Genomic DNA, 6,600 nt, shown 5'->3' with positions numbered 1-6,600 from the left:
AAATAAAAACTGCGTGTGAAGTTTGTTATTCCATTATTTCAGCGAATAGTAGTGAGAAAATTCACCTGTGTCACTTGTGTGTGCTTATTTAAGGCTTTAAATCAGTGAATAAAAAATTGTTTTCATCATAACGAGCTCTGTTATTGTAAATTGTACGTGATGGATATAAGAATGTGATAGTGACTTCCAGTTTTTGATAATTGTATTTGCCTATTTCCCACTATTTTTTTATGATATGTTCTAGTATATTTTTTATGGATTTACCAATATTATTGAAATAGGTTGTAGCTTGTGTATGTGCTGGCAGCGGAGCCAATTCGCGATCTCACATGTGAATTTTGTGCAGATTGTTTTGCTATGGATTCGTATTAGTGAAACCAATGAAATAGAGAAACTCTGTCACATTATCATGAAATAAAAGTTTCTTTTAATAATAAATGCATTTCTCGTGTTTCTTTAAGTGTCCATTGCTTTTCATAGATAACTGGATAAAGTTATGTTTCATAATTAAGGAAAGTGATTCTCTTGTGCTCTCTGTATTGGCATTAGCTTTCTCCAAAACCCTCTTCCAACATAAGTAAGATAACTTCTACCAGTACCACGTTTCCCCTAGCAACCACGTCGATCTCACCCTCCTCACAGTGAGGAGCAGCAGGGCTATTCTACTAAACGGGGCCATACGTATGGCCGGCCGTAAGTTTCTTATGGTCTGACCCGAAATTACGGCCTAAACCGATTCCACTCTCGAGGGGCCATATCGTATGGCCCGGCCAAAAGTCTTAACGCCCTTTCTGCAGGCGAGTATGAGAATTATAATTGGTACTATAAGTTTGGTTCACTTTTTTATATACTAGTCATTTTTTTGAGATGGAAGTTTGTTCCAACGTGAATAAAAAATTAATTATATGTTCCTTAACCGAAATGGACTCTTATTAAAGGGTAAATTTGGATTTTCTTTAAACACTTATCTAGCGGCAGACGCTGAAGATCTTTAAAACAAGTGAAGAACGCAAATCACGGGCGAGAAGAAGCAGAAGAAATTTGTACCGTGCAGTATTATAATATTCGTGAATTGTGCATGTAATGGATAGAGTTAGAACATGACATCCTATTGTAGTTCTAACCCCCTTCCTCTCCTTCCAATGGTGTAACTATTGTCTTATGGCTGCAATCATTTGCCCCCAAAAGCCTTATAAATCCAGCCAATGCACGAAATCTAAAGATGAAATTGAAACTTTAAGTTTCATTAATTTTATTATCAGAGGCTTATGTTTCGGTAGCTGTATAAAGTTAAAACATCAATATGAGACTATCATTCTTTCCTTGATTTGTGGACGACATTTGTCCTTTACGCATCGACTATTACTGAAGATTGCCTTACTGCCAAAAAAAATTTCTTGCCCTATGTTTCTTAGATATCCTCCCTCATGAACCGTTATGCTACGAGAATCTTAAAATATAAAACATTTAATAGCGGATATTTCAAACTACCTACAGCTTTTCGAAACAAGTAAGGAATCTGCTAGCAAATGTAGCACAGAAAGCAAATAAAAGCCGGCTCCGGGAAGAGGAACGGGCCCGTTACTCCGTTCACTTTAGCAGAGCATCCGTTAAAAGTATTCCTAACTTTTCACCTACAAGCGAACTTTTAGCTCATCCGCTATATCTACTTAAAATTAAGTAACAACTTTTGACGCACGGAAATAGTTAATGAAAATATCGTCATCGTATGCGAACGGATTACCTACACGTATCCCGTATCCTCCTTATGAAATCGACGTCTTTTTTAAATATATCTAGCCAATGCCCGTCGAATCCGTATGTGCTCACCCACAATATTCATATATTTCTTGAAACAATCGCTATGTAATCGATGACACTTCGTAAGTTTCTTTTATGACACCTTAGGCGAGCAATGTTATTTCGTATGGCCCGAGTTATGACCGCCTCTTAGGCAGGCCATATTATTACGGCCTTTAGGCCATAGCTACCGCCCGACTTATGGCCTTTCGCTCAGAGTAGAATCGCTCTAAGCCATACGTATGTCTCGAGGCCGTAGTTATGGTCGATTTCGACTTATGGCCCGGCCATACGATTAGTGGAATAACCCTGCAGGAGTGAGACGTAGCCACCGAGAGACAAGAGTAAGCGTGTGGCGCTAAGAGCGCGATAGCGAGCTCCCCGAACGCACTCAAGGCCTACGCAATCGAGCAGAGAACGTCGGTGACGTCAGGACGAGTGGGGTTATAAATGTTGTTAGGGAGTTGTTGATGGAAGGATAGTGGCATTGTCGAAGAGGTAAACAGAAGTCGCTTCAATGAGTGAGACGTGAAAATAAAACCATAATTTGAAGAAAATAAAGAGGTTTTTAGCAGTGGTTCGTTCTGCGGTAGCAGTGGATGTTACTGAAGTTCTACTAAAGTGTAAAAAGTGGTGCAATTAGCCTAACTACCGCAGTGTTTCTGACTACCGAGGAAATTACAAGACGGGGCCAAAGGTGTCTGTTTTCAATTTCCCGAGCGATCCAGAAGTTCGAGAAAAATGCATTCGTGCCATTATGAGAGAAGAATTTGAGCCAACAAAGAACAGAGAGGTACGTATTATAGAGGTGTTTATGAAAGTGTGTTCAAAAGAATTTTCAGTTTTGTTTAAGTTGACTACTAATTATCTCGATGAAATTGCCGAGTTTAAATTTTAAGGACATGAATCGATGGATACTTTTAAAGTCTCCTGAGTGATCAAACATTCATTAAACGCTCCTGCATTAGTTATTGAAAGTCTTTTCGTAATGATCGCAGTGACGGAAAAGTTATTCCTTGTTAAATAGGTAATTCGGCAAATTTAATTTAGTCATGAATCCCATTCGGTGAATCGAAGGATATCATTTTATTCAGATTGCTTTAAGCAATTACTGAAAGGTTGTTAGTAGGGCAATAAGTAAAGGTAGCACAGTCATGGTGAAATTACTCCAGTGCATAAAAGATCTCTGTTTTATGTCACATTTTGATGTGAATGAAATATTTTCATGATTTAATTTAAATATTTACTCTAATCATTTTTTTGTTAAACTGCCTGACATCGTTATTGTAGACGCCCCAGAACATGGAATTTCTCAGAGATCGATGGTGTTTTTTGTACGGCTCTGTACAATTAATCTTGCAGGTTATAAATAAAGAGATGAGGAGTTGAATAGCAACATTCTTATACTACTCACAAAAAAGTAGATTTTCTTTTAATTTAATTAACAGCAGTCCAAGATTGCCTATACTTGGAAGTGCGTAAATTATTTTAATTTTATTGTTTAGTGGAGTCTAAGAGCGTCAATTTAGTATTGCTAGCCAATTATTCAAATAATTACCTACTTAATTAATCGTGAATAAAAGGAGCACGTCCGTGGTAGCATTTAAACAAATATAAAATAATCCAATTGGTTAGAGTAGCATTTATTAATCACTCTTTTTTTATTGGAAGGCTTGTTGTATTGATCGCAGCGAGAGAAAAGTAATTGCTTTCTAGTTAAAAAGTTGGGCAATTCGTCAAATTGTATTTATTCATGACTCCTATTTGGTGAATCAATTCTTATTAATTCCTGTAAGTCATAATTCTCAATTATTCATAGTTAAACAAATATTGTTATCAGTAACAAATAGTGTTTTTCGGGTTCATTCCGCGTTGACTCATATTTTGCGGACGACAGTTTCGGGCGCGTTCCAGCTCCCGTCTTCGGGTCTAAATTATAATCAATGATAATGTCCAATCATTTGGACCCGAAGACGGGAGCTGGAACGCGCCCGAAACTGTCGTCTGTAAAATAGGAGTCAACGCAGAATGAACCCGAAAAACGCAATCACCAATTAACTCACCGCGGAAGCCCCCGTAATAAATATTTTTGGCATTGGTGTCCCTACACACGCCTTAGTTTTCTCTAGGTTAAAAATTAAAGACATGAGGGAATAGAAAAACAGTAGACTAGAGAATTAAAAATGCTGTAAAATAAATTAATAGTCATCCAAAATATCATGTAATGGGAAGTGAGGGATTACATTTTTATATGAGCGTAAAGATGTAAAATATTTAATTTTATTGTTGTACTGGGACCTAAATAGTGAATTGCATTACTTTGACAGGTTTGTGTGAAGAGTATTTTGCTCCTCATGGCATAATTCGTGAATTAGAGAAGTATGATGAGAGGACAGCGAGATTACTTTCCGCACCATTGGAATGGTCACGACTGAGACGCTGTGCCATCCTTACTTCCCTATTGCCCTAGCTACCTGTCTTCCCAGGCAAGCATGCGGGAGAGTCCAGGGAGGGTGAAGGAATTTTGTGCATTGGAAGAGGCGGTGGAGGAAAGCATTAGGGTGAAGGAGACATACGACCGAGAGGAAACTATTTCAAGCTTAGTGAATCTTGGAGAAAAGCTTCCGTTTCTTGATTTGTGAAATGTTTGGACAGTGGTTCATAAGCATGACGGCATACTTGTTCCGAACACATTTTCCTCAATCCCATACCTTGAATTTAGCACTCTGTTGTGGTAAACGAGGCACGCAATGTTAGTGCTAATTTTGAAAAAGTTCAAATTTAAAACTAGGGAAGTTTAGCTTACCCAAGAAAGTTGATAATGTTGGAATCTTTGGCTACATTTTCTCCCAAATGTCTTGATCTGCCTCTTCTGGTAGATATAGCATTGACTCCTGAGTCATTGCCTCTGATTATGGAAAATCTGTCATGCCAGACAGAGATCCCTGTTATCACTTTACTGGGGAACATCTGTCCTTGAAATCTGATAATAAGCCTGACTATTCCACAGATATGTAGATATTCAGTGCAATTCTTCTCTCTCTATCTCTCAGCTTCTACTTAAAAGTAAAAGTACCAGGGAAATGTGTACAGCACCATTCGAGAATGTCCTCTGCGATGTGTACGATTACACTCTTGTTTTGATGATAATAATAAACATCTTCATACGCAACTGTTGACATCCTTATTTATGCATCACTTCCACTCTCCTATGATCTTTATTTTTAAACAGGTCCATGGTATCCAGATAATCAATATCGGAGAGGAGCTCGTCAAGTAAGTGAGCTGTCTAAAACTATCGGAGTGATTTACCGAGAATTTTGGTTAAAGCCTTTGCCAGCTACTTCATTCCATTTACATTTTCAAACATATTAATTAATTTATCGTGGCATAATTTATCATATACTTGGAGGATCTAATGTGTTGTTGCTTTTCAAAGAATTCTCCGCGGCAAGAATGTGTTATTGAATAAGAAGTTCAAGTATTGCGTTTGCTTACTTCCGGTGGTTTAGTTTGCAATCGTAAATAAATAGGACGCAGAGAGCTCAATAAAGTAAATCTGAAATATTTATGGTAAAGATTTTTATGCAGCAAAATAAATGCGAAGGAATTCGAATATCTAATTAGAAAGAATCATGCTCAGTCCAGTTGCGATCGTTCAAGCGAACGACGAGTGGCAAGAATCTAACCCTTCTTGTCGTGACGTCACGGACGGTTGCTCAGGCCTTGTCTCTCGGTGGCTACGAGTGAGAGCCCACCCTCCCCCAAACCACGCCCTCTCGCGCCAAAGCTCGAATCCACAATGTCCGTGCCGCGACTCGCATTTCGTGTGTGAGTTTTTTTAAGGGCAATGAACGACCGAATATCGCAAAAGCTTTCACCGTGTATGGAAAAGTAATCATGTAATATGCGCTTAGGCTATAAAAATCGTTTGCATGACGACATTTATAGACATTGTTGATATAAATTGCATTTCATCACGTGTGATAATAACAGAATGGGACGATAACTATTTGACACCCAAATATTTTCTACTTTTTACCCCTTTATGTGCCTCTATATCTATATATATAAAAGAAAGTCGAAAATCGTGTTAATTAAATTCGTGTGGAAAAGTACAATAACGTTTTATTCTTAAGAATGGATTTTCACAAAGTAAAGCCAGAAACAATCAAGTTTAGTTCATGTTCACATAATTCCTCAGTGGCAGAGCGGTAGCTGTCTGACGGAAAATGTCCACTTGGGTCTGATTTAAGTGGCTCCGAAGAGTTCATATCAGTGCGGAGATCCTTACAGCTCCTATCTGTGGTTCAGAGTCGTCTTCTTTTACGATCTAGAATTTATTTTCTATTATATCATGGCAATGATTTCGAAGACATGGTTATTCCAAGTACGACCCGTTGGCGTTTCGTGTGTGTACCACATATGAATCTTAGACTCAAGGAGATGGTCCGTGACGTCTTTTGTTTGCTTGACTGCCTTTGCTGACCTTAAATTCGTCCCTCAGCTGAATCAGCATTAGTGGACCACGACTTCTATCTCCCTTGAGTCTTCCTTATAGTAACGCAAGACTCTCGGAAAGAACGGAGTGAAATGAGTTCAGACATCATTTTCGAGGAGTTAACTGTGCTTAATTGCCGACCAAGAAGTTTCTTAGTGCTGTGTGTACAGTCAACTCCAAAAGTAAATGTGGGAAGATCAGCCGCGCCATACCTAGGACCCAGCTCGAACCACGTCAAATTCGCATGGCAAACTTTCGGATGTTGGCACTGCATTTGAAAAAAGACGCGGTAAGAGGAG

The sequence above is a fragment of the Ischnura elegans genome, chromosome 8, assembly GCF_921293095.1.
Source record: "Ischnura elegans chromosome 8, ioIscEleg1.1, whole genome shotgun sequence".
Lineage (NCBI taxonomy): Eukaryota > Metazoa > Arthropoda > Insecta > Odonata > Coenagrionidae > Ischnura > Ischnura elegans.
Note: the sequence above shows the minus strand (reverse complement) of the source record.